General features: G+C 46.3%; 1 pseudogene; it reads left to right on the top strand.

The window, feature by feature from the left end:
• The first annotated feature begins 1,645 nt into the window (after positions 1-1,645).
• On the top strand, positions 1,646-1,923 carry LOC108177190 (U6 snRNA-associated Sm-like protein LSm5 pseudogene; annotated as a pseudogene).
• Positions 1,924-15,075: the final 13,152 nt, after the last annotated feature.

The following is a 15,075-nucleotide window of genomic DNA, read 5'->3' on the forward strand; positions in this document are numbered from 1 at the left end:
GACTTTGGGAAGGAAGTGATATTAATAGCCATTTTATAAATGGGTACACTCCAGCTTGGATGCAGAATATTAGAATTAGAACTTAAGAGTGGCTGATTTCCAGGTTTGGGCTTGAGCTATATAGTGAGCTTGGCTGCTTATGGGGCTCAAAAGATTTACAAACACATTGGGAACACTCAGCCGAGCCAAAAGGCAGGCACGCTCCCATTCCCAGGCTCAGGCTCCTTCACAGCAAAGCCGCAGCACAACTGAACCCTTGGCCTCCAGCCCTGTCACGAATCAACGAGAGTGCAAAGTCTCCACGAGCTGAGTCCAAACAAGCTCCCATTGGGGCCTATAGACCAGCGCCTAATTAATGAGCTCTTGGCCCACGTGTAAGAGTAAAAAATGCTTGCAACAATGAAAGGAAGATGGTGATCTCCATGGAGGAGGGGTTAACCAAGAAAGCAGAAGGGAAAATTTTGATGGGAAGATGGATCCAGGTCTAAAGTTAGCTGGCCATGTAATAACTCAAGGCTTTATTTATTTGTTCAAGTCAGATGTGAACAACTGCATAAATTTGATCTCTAGTCTTGAAATTCAGGCTACACAGCAGAAGACAAGAAAATGACAGTGTTGACAGGTGCCAAGAAACAGAAAAATCTCCATCGGCTGATAGTCTGATTTTGATACACAGCTGGTACTAAGGACTGGGGGAGTGAGCGCAGAGCAGTGTGGAAACCGGACAGAGGCAAGAGGGCTCCTGAGTTCCTGCCCCCACCGCGGCTCCTCACTGCACACGCTTCCTCGGAATGATCTCTCTTCTCTTCACTTCCAGAGGACTCGGGACCACAGACCAGATAAGGACTGGAAGAGCTGTTGAAATCTGTGGTAGATTGAAAGAGAGGGTACCAGGAGTCCAAAACACGAGAGACCGTTTTCAGATAATCAGGAACAAGACTTGAGAACATTTGGAATCTTCCTTTTTTTTTTTTTTTTTTTTCATTTGATATGTTTTCCCATTGCCCATCTTTTAACATGAATTTTCTGGCACACTCTAGCCTGATAACATATCAGAGGAATTGGTAATAAGGAATGTTAGTCCTGAGAAACTACTTCTCAGAACATCAATGACAAACTTCCATCAACAATTGGCCAGTATTCTTAAAATGTGTTATGTTAGCTTCTTGGAACCTATAACACCTTTTGTAATTTAAATAATGTAATGAATGGAAATTAGGTCCCTGTGCTAGCTCAAAAAATCTATTTAATAATGTTCCTAAATATCATGTGCACATTTGCAATGAAAAATGTTAATATTGGAAATGACATTTTGGCAAATGATGATGCTTTGAATACGGGTTACACTTCAAGTAAAATTACAAAGGCTATCATGGGAAATTAACTTGTGATAGTGTTTGAAGGCCAAAGGTGTCTGAATTCCATTTTAGAACTTGAACTTGGAAGAAAGTTACACACAAACAACACACACTCACACACACACACACACATATGCTGTAGCAGAACATGCTCATTCCAGGAATTTTTTCCTGGGAGACTCCAGTTGGAGAATAAGGCTGATGGTTGTCACACACAGAATGCTTCCTAGCAGAGATTTTTAATTTAGAAAAAAAAAAAAAGCGTGCAGGTCACTTCCGGCGTAGCCATGGCAGCTACCGCTACTACCAACCCATCGCAGCTGCTGCCGCCAGAGCTTGTAAATAAATGTATAGGATCCAGAATTCACATTGTGATGAAGAGTGACAAGGCACCCTTGTTGGCTTCGATGACTTTGTCAATATGGTATTAGAAGGTATCACTGAATTTGAAATCACACCAGAAGGAAGAAGGATCGCTAAATTAGATCAGAGTTTGCTAAATGGAAATAATATAACAATGTTAGTCCCAGGAGGAGAAGGGCCTGAAGTGTGAGCAGATTTCCTTGGCTTATGCTAGACTCTGTGTTGTCTAATGGTGGCAACAAACATGGTTTTGTTTTGTTTTGTTTTGTTTTACTTTTTAAAGTTTAGATCCCATAAAGCTAAGTTTCCCTTTAAAGGAAAATTCTTTGAAGATATATTGTATTCCCATTTTATAAGTTAATCATTATTATTTTGGAAAAAGAAGGAAAGAGGTTTTTTTTTTTTTTAATTAAAACAATAAAGGGGGGGCCAGCGCTGTAGCACAGCGGGTTAACGCCCTGGCCTGAAGTGCCAGCATCCCATATGGGCTCCAGTTCAAGTTCCAGCTGCTCCACTTCCAATCCAGCTCTCTGCTGTAGCCTGGGAAAGCAGTAGAAGATGGCCCAAGTCCTTGGGCCCCTGCACCTGCAGGGGGGCCTGGAAGAAGCTCCTGGCTCCTGGCTTCAGATTGGCGCAGCTCTGGCCATTGCAGCCAGTTGGGGAGTGAAGACCTCTCTCTCTCTCTCTCTCTCTCAGCCTCTCCTCTCACTTGTAACTCTGACTTTCAAATATATAAATAAATATTAAAAATAAAAAATAAAGTTGTTTTGTTTTTTTAAAGCCTATTTAATTTCTTAAATGGTAAAGGAAAAAAAATTTTAAGATACCCATATCCCTTGGGGTTGGTGCTGTGGCTTAGCGGATAAAGTCACTGCTTGCAGTGCTGGCATCCTATATGGGTGCCAGTTCGAGTTCAGGCCACTCCACTTCTGCTCCAGCTCTCTGCTATGGCCTGGTAAAGCAGTAGAAGATGGCTCAAGTCCTTGGCTCCTGCACCCACTTGGGAGACCTGGAGGAAGCTCTGGCTCCTGGCTTCGGATCAGCGTGTCTCTGATTGTTGCAGCCAATTGGGGAGTGAACCAGCAGATAGATGGAAGACCTCTCTCTCTCTCTGCCTCTCCTTCTCTCTCTGTGTAACTCTGATTTGCAAATAAATAAATCTTAAAAAAAAAAAAAAAGACACCCATATCCCATATTGAAGTACGTATTTCAAGTCTGAATTACTCTACATTTCTGATCCAACTTCCTTCCAATGAGCCTGGGAGGCAGCAGATGATGGCCCAAGTTCTTGGGTTCCTGCCACCCATATGGGAGATCTGGATGGAGTTTCAGGATCCTGAATTTATCTTGACAGCCCTGGCTGTTGTGAGCATTTGGGGAGTGAACCAACAGATGGGAGAGGTCTCTCTCTGTCTCTCCCTCTCTCTGTCACTCTGCCTTTCAAATAAATAAATAGGGCTGGTGCTGTGGCACAGCAGGTTAAAGCCCCAGCCTGTAGCACCGGCATCCCATATGGGCTCCAGTTCAAGTTCCAGCTGCTCCACTTCCAATCGAGCTCTCTGCTGTAGCCTGGGAAAGCAGTGGAAGATGGCCCAAGTCCTTGGGCCCCTGCACCCGCGTGGGAGACACAGAGGAAGCTCCTGGCTCCTGGCTTCAGATTGGCTCAACTCCGGCTGTTGCTGCCATTTGGGGAGTGAACAAGCAGATGGAAGACCTCTCCCTCTCTCTCTCTCTCTCTCGCTCTCGCTCTCGCTCTCTCTCTCTGTATGTGTGTATGTGTGTGTGTGTGCCTCTCTCTGTAACTCTGTCAAATAAATAAATCTAAATAAATAAATAAACCTTTAAAAATGGCAGAAATGTTTCATACGTCGTCTTCATGCAGTTGTGCTGAGCACCACGTGAAATCATGATAGAGCTCCTTCTGGCGTAATGCTTTAGCATCTGAAGTACAGTCACACGTGTAGCCCTCCTGCCAGTTCCAGAGGAAAGTCAGCTCTTGAGAAGTGAGCATCCTCTGTGGGCCAAGCAGAAGGAAGCCCGAGAGAATCCCAGGGGACTGGGGCTCCCATGTCCACCAGGCCACTGCCTGCTCCCTGCCTCCCTGGCCCAAATACCAATTGCTACTGGTATTTCTTATTTCTTCTTCACTGACACACCAAAGCTCATAAAGGAGCCCAAAGTTTTGATTGCGGAGACAGTTAAGCAGAATGTTACTTTCACTCACTTTTTAAAAGGTTTTTTATTCATTCATTTTCTTTATGTGAAAGGCGGAGATACAGAGACAGACAGATCTCTCATCTGCTGGTTTATTCCCCAAATGCTTGCAACATCCGGGGATGGCCTATGTCAAAACCAAGAGTCGGGAACCCAGTCTACATCTGCCACATGGGAGGCAGAGCTCCAAGTACTTGAGCCATCATAGGCTGCCTCCCAGTGTATACTGGAATGGGGAGAAGAGCCAGAGATCAAACCCAGCCACTGCAATATGGGATGCAGAGTACCAAGCTGTGACTTGACTTCTAGGCCAAATGCCTACCCCTTGAATGGTTCTCTAAATAAGTTTCCCAGCATCACCAACCACACAGGACACAACCCAGGTACAGCTATTGGAGAGGCTCTGTATTAACTGGGCCCCTGGAAAACCAAAGGACCCTGCCCTCCCCAGGGCTGTTGTAATGGCCAGGACATGCTCATTCCTTGACAGACTTTCTGTGGTCACTCTCCACTCACTTCGATGGAGACACACCAACCCCACAAAGGAGCTGTGACTCAGGTGGTGGTCAGAGAGACCAAACGCAGTGGTGTAGTCACTTAGTTAATCATAAATCACGTTTATTCTCTCCCACTCCCGAAGACCAGAGTTTGCCCTTCCCAAAACGAGTCCACATCCTCCATTGAGTAATGGGGTTGACAACCCCAACTCAAACACAAGTCTGTCCAGAGCGCAGACTTATCAGAGTTGCTTGGAGTGAACCTGGGAAGGCGCACGGAGCGAGAACAATGGCGCCCCGGCTGGAGGGCAGGCCTTATCGGCCTGCCATCGGAACAGGGCCCGCACTTGTTTTCCTTTCTGGGGAACGTGTGAGCTGGTTCCCGTGTACAGTACCAGGCGGTGTAAAAGGTGGCCTCTGTGTTTGTGAGAGCTGTTGACACAAGGTGGGGTCCAGGTGATGTAGGCTGATTCCCGCCCTATTTTTCTGATAGCCATAAATGAGAGAAACAGCTCTGGCCCCTTTGCCCAGAACTCAGGTGTTCCACGTTCCTGGGGATGGAAGCTTTTTGCCTACTGGGGAGAGTTGTGCCTTCCCTTCCATGGACTGATGTGTGAAAAAGACAGCACCACATTGAAGGAATGCCATTTTGGTGAAATATCATATACCATTGGTACTACAGAGACAATACCTAAGCACCTCACAGATACTACCCAACACCAGGCCTTAGAATCCTCAGGCAACCCCTTGGGTCGTCTGGGGCCTACCAGACAGGCTGTCACTCAACCTAAACTCTGGCTCAAAGGCCAGACCATGGCTTAAAATATCTCCCATTTTCGGTGGTAATTCACATGACCCATGGATTTGTGAGGGATCATACCAGAAGTTAGCTTTGTTTCTTTCTGCCTCTGGTCCCTCTAGGAGTAATAAATATTCCAGCTCAATTTAAAATGCCAAGTAGCCTAACTCCCCTGATTTAAAGCCTTTTGGCGCATATTTTGGCAATCACCATTATTCCTAGCCTAGACTTCTCTCGCCACCTGGATTTTCCATCCTCTTCCATGCAGTTGAGTGTTGTAAGCTACTTGAAATTCTCATTGGGAAGCAGTGAGCCCTAAGTCAGAATTAAGACACTTCTAGAAGGGAGCTTATGCACCCTTTCTATCTGAAGACTTTGTGAAAGAGGAGTGTGGAAGCAGAACCAGGCTGTAGGGACTTTGGGAAATTGGGACAGGTCAAAATTTAAGTCATGAGCCCTGCTCTTCTTTTTTCTTTTCTGAGCTAGTGTGGGCTTCAATCTCAGACTCAAAGCCCAGTTCCTCCCCTCAACCAGCTTGTAAATTGGATGGATGACTCAGCCTTTTTGAGCCTCAGTTGTGCCCTCTGTGAGTTTGTAGGTTTGTCTATAGAGAGTTCTTGAGTTCCTGCATATGATGAACCCTGGCCTAGCACCCAGGGGGTTAACAGATTTCCTCTCTTTCTTTCTTCTGTTTGCAGGGAACTCTTCTTCATCCTGTGGTCATGTATTTAAAATATATCAGGGAATCAGGCCAGAAAGTACACAGCACATATTTTTACACAATGGAAACAGCATTTTGTTCTTTGGTTTTTTAGCATGGAAGCTAATGCAGTGGTTAAGGGAATGGGATGGAGCCAGTCAGTCTGGATCCAAACCCTTAGGCCCACTTACAAGCACTGGGCCAATGACCTAATCTTTCTAGGCCCTGGTTTCTCCATCTGTAAACACAGGATAGTATTATGCATGTCATATGCATTTGAAAAGTCCAATGAGATAATCCAAGTGAAGTGCACTATGTGGTGCTTGGCATATAATATGCACCCAGGTAATGTCAGCTATGGTTGGTCACATTATAATTATTATTATGGTGATTGGTATGTTATCAACATTATCCAGATTGGGGACAATCTGGATAATGTTGCAACTCTTTGCAACTCTTTGCATCTCAAACTTACTATATGGGCCTGGCATTTTGGCAAGGCAAGTTAAGCTACCGCCTTCGATGCCAGCATCCCATATGGCACTGGTTCTAGTCCTGGTTGTTCCTGCTAATGGCCTGGGAAAGAAATGTAAGATGGCCCAAATGCTTGGGACCCTGCACTGATGTGGAAGACCTGGACAGAGTTCTAGACTCATGGTTTCTGCCGGGCCCAGTCCTGGCCATTGCAGCCATTTAGGGAGTGAACCAGCAGGTGGAAGATCTCTCTGTATCTCCCTCCCTCTCTTTCTCTGTAACTCTGCCTTGCACATAAACAAAAATAAAATCTTTTTAAAAACTCACTGTCTTCATCTTTATTAATAGTAGCAGTAGTGTGGGGGAAAAATGGGCCCTTTCTCCATCTCCTGGATGTCATTAGCTGTGTGACAATATTTTGTGTTATTACTTAATTGGGGTCAGGCCCTATGCTAGGTACTTTCCATGCATTACCTTCCTCATAACAACCTATGTACTCTGTTGTTTTATTTTTCTGTTTCACAGCCAAGTTAAAAAGGCGTAGTGTGAGAAGGTCACTTAGCCTAAATCACACTGTAAGTGGCAAATGAGAAAAGACTCTTCACTAACTGGGCTTCAAGGATCTAAAAGATCAGACTAATGATGACCTCTAAAATTCCCTTCCAGCACCAACATTCATTGTTCTAAACCAAAAGTAGGTTTTGTTTTATTACTGTCTGCTCTACAGGTGAACATAGTATACTTGGATCAAGTCTGAAGGATAAAGCTGTTGTGGCTTTTAGGAAAGTTTTTGTTCTAGCAAATTCTATGTAAATTGGCTCACTTCTCCCTATATCACCTCTACACCCCTAAAGCCTTCAACAAACTCTTTCCACACATTAAGTTCCCTATGTCTTTCTCATATCCTCCTTGCCCTTCCAACGTCTACCTTCTGCCAACAAAGTCTACAGCCTTCCCTCCTCCCTCTGCCATCCCTACATCCTGTGCCACCTCGCTTTCCATCTGCCAAGTCCTAATGGCCATCTCACTAAACATTATCAAGTCCCAATTCCAACCAGTCACAGCACTCAGAGACCAAAGTAGCTTCAGCAAGGCCAGGAAGGACTCTAGAAATGCAAGGGGCTGCTGGGATCCTCCTCTCCACATAGATCCATACACTGGTGGGTGGTTCCTTGAGGCCAGGAATTCTTCAGTGTTATCATGCATGCAAATTGTCAGGGGATCTTGTGAAAGGCAGCCTGGTTGGGTGGCTCTGGCATGGGGCCTATGATTCTGCATTTCTTCCTGAGGATGCTGAGCTGCTGGTCTGGGCTGCACACCTTGTCTCTGTTACGCCTCTCAACACCCCTTCACGAAGTGTGTGCTGCTCACACTTATAGATGAGAACCCGGCTCCAGGAGGTTGAGAGATGTGCCCATGGACCCTGAGCTGGAGAGTAGTAGAGCCGGGATCTGAACCCAGCCAGGTCTTTCTGACTCTATGCAGCAAAAGTAAAAGCAGAGAAACACGCATGCATTCACACACACACACACACACACAGGAACACACAAACATGTGCGTCTAATGATGTCAAAGACATTTAATTTTCTTAATTAATTATTAATTAACATTAATAATTATTCATGTAATTTTAATAGCATGAACACTCACGGACAGAGAAAACTCACAGTCCTGCACATTGTCAGCACTTGGTTAGCCTGGGCTCTGTGGGCGTGTGCCAGACCAGCTGGGGCCCTGTTGTTGGGAGGCCTGCTCCTTTCATTATGGCCAGCCCCATGCAGCCTCTTTCTAAACGTTTGCCTTGAGATCCCATACTTTCTTTCTGTTACTGATGAAACTTAGAGACTCTAACACTTTGTCTCTCCAGCCACCCAGTCCCACAGAGAATCTTACAGAGAGCCATCTCCTAATTAATGTGAAATATGAAAGTAAGAGTGTAAATAATCGGGATCATTAGCAGTGAGTCACTGCCACCTCACCAAGTTGAAGTAGGACATTGTAAAGTCAGCAAGTAAAGGGGTGTAGCCTTGGCTTCTCCCCAGGGATAAAAACTCTCTGCCAGGCCCATTCTGGAAGCCTGGCAGGGCCCCTACAGTCTAGGTGGAATATGAGTGTGGGGTGGAGATAGAAACAGGAAGACACAAATTAAACAGGAAAAAAACAGAGGGTGGGCATTTGGCACAGCAGGTGAGTCGCTCCTTGGGGTATCTGTATCCCGTATCAAATTGCCCGGGTTCCACTGACAGCTCTTCTACTCCAATTCTACCTTCCTGCTAATGCTCATTTTGGGAGGCCACAGGGATAGCTCACATACTTGAGTCCCTGCCACCATGTGGGAGACACGGGTTGAGTTCTCAACTCTTGGTTTCAGCCTTGGCTCGTGCTAGCTGTTGTGGGCTTTTGGGAAGTGAACCAGCAGGTACGAGGTCCCTCTTGGTCTGTCTCTCTGCCTTTCTAATTAATTAATTAATTAATTAACTAAAGCTCAACTATGAGGGTTTATGGAAGATGAAACTTTAAAATATATGGTTATTTCAAAATGCATACATAATTTTCTCATAACACACATTTTCCATGATATTTTGAAGACTTCATGTACACAAAACATTATTCCTGGGCAGCTCTCCTGTGAGTGGGGACAGAATGCCAGCAGAGCCCACAGGAAGAGCTGCTGGGGCTGGGTGGACAGGACGGTATCATGGAGAGGCAGGACTTCGGCTGAGACATGAGGGAAAAATGGGATTTAGAGATAACAGCCTTCTAGGTAGAAGACAGGGCCACCCAGAGGCCCAGGGCCTTCAGGTATTCTCAGGATGGGGAGGAAAGGGTGGTGGACTGTCTGCAGGTAGAAGACTGACTACCTGGGGCTCTTTGCAAGCTGCCACTCTGTTGGGGAGTGCTAGTGGGGAGGTGGCCTCTGGGGGAGTCAGTAGTAGGCCATGCAGGTCAGAGACTGGCACTGGACTCTGTTTTCCCCACCTAGTAGGTACACAACGGAAAGGATTCAAACACACCTGTTCGAACCTCAGATACTTGCAGCTGTAGCATGAAAGTGATAAGGACTTCTCATAGTATTCTCTCTGCAGGCTCTCATTTAAAGGCATAAATTTTAAGAAGGACTAGGTTGAGTAGGTGAAGGGGATGTTAAAGGTGCGGGGAGGGGGGCGGTGATGGGTGGCTGCAGCTGCCTAGCTCTGACTCTCAGGTCATTTGCAATTTGGTGACTCATATCCTGGTTGCAGAGCTTGTCAAGAGTATACTTGGGTCAGCTGCCTCATGTCCAGGATATCCCCAAGGGATGGAGATGGGAAGAGGAGCTAGAATAGTCTAGAACTTTTGTAGGAGGTGGCTTCTCCATTAACAAAGAGTCCCAAGGCCTCTCTTGGGTCGATCCTGGTTGTCAGAGAACAAGCAAACAAGTCCAAACAAGCCTGAAGAAGCAGAAGCACTTAAGACACCTCCCACACACCTGCCACAGCCCCTGCCCAGGGGCCTCCCCGAGGCCAACAAGGATCAAGGGCAAGGCAGCCCCCAGGCGCCTGAGGCAGGACAGAGCCAGGGGCCCAAGTGAAGGCTGTGCAGTTTGCCTTTTTGCTAACAGATTAGATGAACAAACAGTACAAGGTCTCTCAGAACAATGCGCCCCAGAAAACGCTGGGCCAGAAGGACGTGAGTCCGAGGTTCCTGACTCAAGACCAAAGCACAAGGACCAAAGGTGAAAGGTCTGTGGCCACCCTGGGAGTGACCCCTGGCTGCTGAGGCTGCTCCCTCACGGTGATCTCAAAGGCTATTCCTGGCCTGGGGCTCAGAGGACTGTTGCCTTCAATGATTCATCATTCAGCAAAAAGTCAAATTCTATTTGGAAAACAAGCATTTCCTGCATATCCATCCAAGTGGGACACTTTCGCATGATTACGCTATTTATCATCACAACAACCCTGTCATTTAGGTATTTTTAATCCCCCATTTTACCATGGAAGACATACAGACTCAGAGAATTTGCTCCAAGTTTCAACGCTGGGAAGTCACAGCTCCAGGACCCATCCTCAGTCTCATTCAGTCCCGCCCCACCGTGTTTCCCAAGAGGCCACACCAGCCTCTTCCCCCACAAAGCCTGCCTCGAGACTCAAGGGAGTTTTGTAAACCAAAGCTTTCTTGCCTGCATTTCTCACAGTCCGGGAAATCACAGCCTCTGGCTGCGCTTCCACATCACCCACACCTGCCCGTGCCTCTGTAGACTGCCTGCTGCACTGGGAGAAGCGTTGCTACAGCAACCATGGCTGCTCACAGAAATACTGTCATTCATTGAGCATCCGCTTGTGTTCTGCTCATGAGTTTACGCGGATGATCTTACTTATTCCTAAACTCTACCAATTTTCAGTATTAGGATCCTGAAACACAGAAAGATAAAGCCACATGCTCAAGATCACACAGGTAGGAAGTGGATGAACTGGGATTTGAACCTATGAATGCTGACTCCAAAGTGTGAATCTGAGCACTGATTCTGATAGACACAGTGCATATACAACCTGCTCTCTCTCTTTTCCTGTCTTGGTCATTTTGGAAATGATCAAAACAGGAAATAAATATATGACAAATAAACTCATCCCAGGGCCTTTACACAGGAACTAACATTACCATCTACCCAGATGCTCTAGCTAAATATCTAAGCACTCTTGATTCAGTATATTTACACACACTGATTATTGTAAAACAGGCAGAGGGACCAGCTCTGTGGCGTAGCTGGTAAATTCAGCATCCCACATGGCACTGGTTCGAGTCCCAGTTGCTCCACTTCTGATCCGGTTCCCTGCTGATGCATCTGGCAAGATAGCAGAAGATGGCCCAAGAACTTGGGCCCCTGCCCCCACGTGGGAGACCAAGAGGAAAATCTTGGCTCCTGACTTCAGATCAGCCCAGCAGCCATTTGGGGAGTGAACCAGTAGAGGGAAGAACTCTCTTTCCCTCTCTCTCTCTCTCTCTCTCTCCCTCTCTCTTTCTCTCTCTCTCTCTCTCTGTAACTCAGCTTTTCAAATAAATAAATAAATCCTTGAAAAAAAAAAAAACAGGCAGAGCCTTGTTTAACCGAACCTCAGATTATTCTATGCAACAGAATTTGAATCCATTAACGTGGTGATTATTCTCCCTGAGCTGGGGGCATCATGTCTCTCCAGTCTTTCACTCTGAAACATATTTATACCATGATGCTAACTGTAAGTCTCTGTCCACAAGTGCTGTCCCTTCTTCAAACAGCTGAGCTAACCAGCCTAAAACAAATAGAAACTTATGACTAGTCACATTGTTTTCACTTCTAAACAAATGAACGGGAAAGCACACTCATTACCAATGTATTTGTTCACCGTAATCACCATCATTAAAACCAGTAAAATTTAAACCTTATAAGCGCTTCGCTTCTAGAATCTGAGGAGATGGGTGGGGATAGTGACCTAAAAACAGTGTAGAAGTCACCTTCATCCAGTAAAAGTACAACTTTCCCAGCCTTTAACAATCCAGATGTACTTCAGCAAAAACAGCAGAATCCAAAGCAACAGAAAAAGTTATTACTTAAAAATGGATCCGCATAAAAGTTTGACAAAGATGGGGGGGAAAGGACTTACGCATCACTGGCTCTGATCCCCAGCTTGGTCAACAAGGTGTTCGTTCCCAGAGTCCATGTGATCTTTGTGGCATGATGCAGGCTAGCAGTGTCCACCTCCACCCCAACAAGATCTGCAGTGTGACAGCCCCTCTGATGTCCCCAAGAACTGCAGAGGTAAAAAAAAAAAAAAAGACACTGATTCTCCAATACTGTACTGGCAGTCTTGCCAAGTTTACTTTATCCATATTGTAAACATTCCCTTTCCTTAGCTGAGACCTTTCATTTGGAAGTGTTTGGGGCCAGGCAGCCTTCCGGTGTCAAAGACCTGGAGTGGTGGAAGAAGACACTCGTTCCCACTGAAACAAAACCCGCTCCCACTGAAACAAGTGTAGTCACGGTCTGATTTTGAAAGGCCCCTTGGCTCTCACCTTAAGAAGTCATCAGAGCCTTAAAGAATGGAGTTGCCAAATGGCATAAACACAGTGACCGTTGTGTGCTGTCTGTGACACCACTGTTTGCTCCGTGGTTCACTGTGCCCATGAAACAAGACCCACCAGCTAGACCACAGAAGTAGCTGCCACCTAAAAACCCATGCAGGACCAACTGCCCAGGAAGTATAGAAAGTCCTTTTCTGTGCAAGCAGTGTTTTAAAGCCTTCATCAAAGCACTGTTGTGAATGTTTTTAAACTTCTGCAAATCTGTTTTTATGTTACAGAGAGAATCACGCTATGACTGAAAGGGCAACTACTTTGTCCAGTATTGTTCCACTAAATCTGTTGCAAGATCCTTGACTATGACCTTATTCTAACGAAGTGAAAGAGCCCATCCCATATGCTCCTGGCATCCCACAGGCTTTGCTTCCAATCTAGCTCCCTGCAGATGGCCTGGAAAAGCAATAAAAGATGGTCCAAGTGCTTGGGCCCCTGTACCCACGAGGGAGACCCAGAAGAAGCTCCAGGCTCCTGGCTTCAGGTTGGTCCAGCTCTGGCTGTTGCGGCCATTTGGGGAGTGAACCAGTGGATGGAAGACCTCTTTCTGCCTCTCAAATAAATAAATAAAATCTTAAAAACAACAACAACAAAAAAAGAAGATTACAATCACTCAACCCTCAAATAACCTAACATATATCCACAATCAGGAAACCTGTCAGGTTGACATTTCTATTCTTTCCTTAATGACTTGTTTAGTCAGCTGAAGGCCTGTTATTAGTGTATCAAAAGAGGTTGTTTGTTTTTCAACCTGCACAGAGCAGAATTCTCTATTTCCATTCTTTCTTAGGGAAGGAGAGAGTACTTTGAATATGTTTTAATAGAAAGAGGAAGGGTTTTGAAAACAGAAGGATCTTTATTCAAATTTCAAATTCAACTATTTCACTTCCTGGGCTTTGGCACCAGCAGTCAGCCCTGAGCTGCACATGGTTTGCAGGTGATTAAATGACACAAGCTGGGGTCTGCCACATGAGAGAAGCCCCCCAGTTTTCTAATCCTTCCTTGTACTTCTGTCCCCGTCCCCAGTCCCCATCCCCAGTCCCCATCCCCACCCAGGCCTCAGGTGAATGAGATGTTGGTTGCCTGAGCCCTGACCACAGGCCAGGGATTGGCCAGGCCCAGCATTGCCAAGATTCTTTCTATTATTCTCAAATTCTTCTCATTTTTTTAAACACCCTTTGTCCTTTCCCTCTCAGTCAAATGAAAGGGTATCATCTCCACAATAAAACTCGCCTTGCTTTTCCCTTTGGCCTGTTGACTTCACCCTGTCAGCCCCCATAGCTTCCTGAGGAGTGATGCAAGCACTGGAGGGAATTCCTGCCCAGCTCTCTCACCTGTCCTTGCTGAAGCCTGGCCTGCACTTGACAACTATTTCATGGGATTTGGGGACCAGAAGACCTAAAGAGCCTGCAAGCAAGTTACATGTGCATTGGTGCTGTCTTTGGATGCTTACAGCTGAAAAGGAGTCATTGGTTTTAAACCAAATATTCCTCATTTCCTGAGCCACCCCTCATGTGATAGATTTCATAGTTAATAGGCCATGTGGCCTGAGCTATTAGCCGAGGTCCTGCGGTGCCCACATCCTGCCCACTGGCTCTGCAATCAGGAGGCTGACAACCACCCGGCCAGCCACCCGTCACCATCCCTGCTGGTGACACTCTCCCCCAGCAAGCCACCTCCCTTCCCCCAGCTTTCCCAAACATCTTGGGCATCTCAAACAATCCCAATTACACTCAGGTTGTTTAAACAAACAGCAGCACAATTCCCCAGAGCAGAGCCCCAGCTGAGGGATTCCCTTGAGCTGACTCTCACCACTTCCACCCCCCACTGCAAGCCACTTTCTGGGAAGAGCAGCCCCATCACAGACAATGGGCTCTGGGTTAACAGTGGGTAGTTTTCCGTGTCTAAATGTTTGCAGACACTTGGTGAAGTGTCTCAGGCCAAGTTTCCAAAGGACAATACCTCCACACCACTGCGTTTGTTTAAGAAGGCAATCCCAGATAAGAGGGGGTTGCCTCCCCTCTTCAAAAGCCAAGAATGCAAGACAGGGGCTGGAGGCAGTGCTGGGGGGAGGTTATGGCAAATTCCACTCAACCAAGGAATCCTTGAGTCCCTCTCTCCACTCCCATCCTCCCTCAAAAGAATAGACTTAGCCCAGGAGAAGGTGAAGTCGAGGAGGCTACTGGCATTTTTCAGTATCTTCTAGGTAAGACAACTAGGACAAGGAAGGGTCACTTTTCTGTTCTGCAGCTGGACTCCATCTAGGAGATTCAACAGTTGCTTATGACTTCTTGTCGACCAGGAATTCAGTCCCTGTAGAAGGACTGCATGGCCAGTCAATGGCCAACACCTGACATAGTCTGCTGGCACAGTGAAAAGAAAAGAAGCAGCTGTAGTCACTCCAGGCGGGCTCTGCTTGCCCTGCCACCAAGCCTGTGAGGACTCACTGACGATTTGATTGGTACCGTCACTCACCCAACAAATGGCTATAGGTTGTCTACGTAGACTGAACCCCTAATGGTATGAGGGGAAGAGAGGTGAAGCCTGGACTCTCGTATATATAGAAAGTGGTAAGTGGCTTAA

Source organism: Oryctolagus cuniculus, chromosome 10 (genome assembly GCF_964237555.1).
Source record: "Oryctolagus cuniculus chromosome 10, mOryCun1.1, whole genome shotgun sequence".
NCBI lineage: Eukaryota > Metazoa > Chordata > Mammalia > Lagomorpha > Leporidae > Oryctolagus > Oryctolagus cuniculus.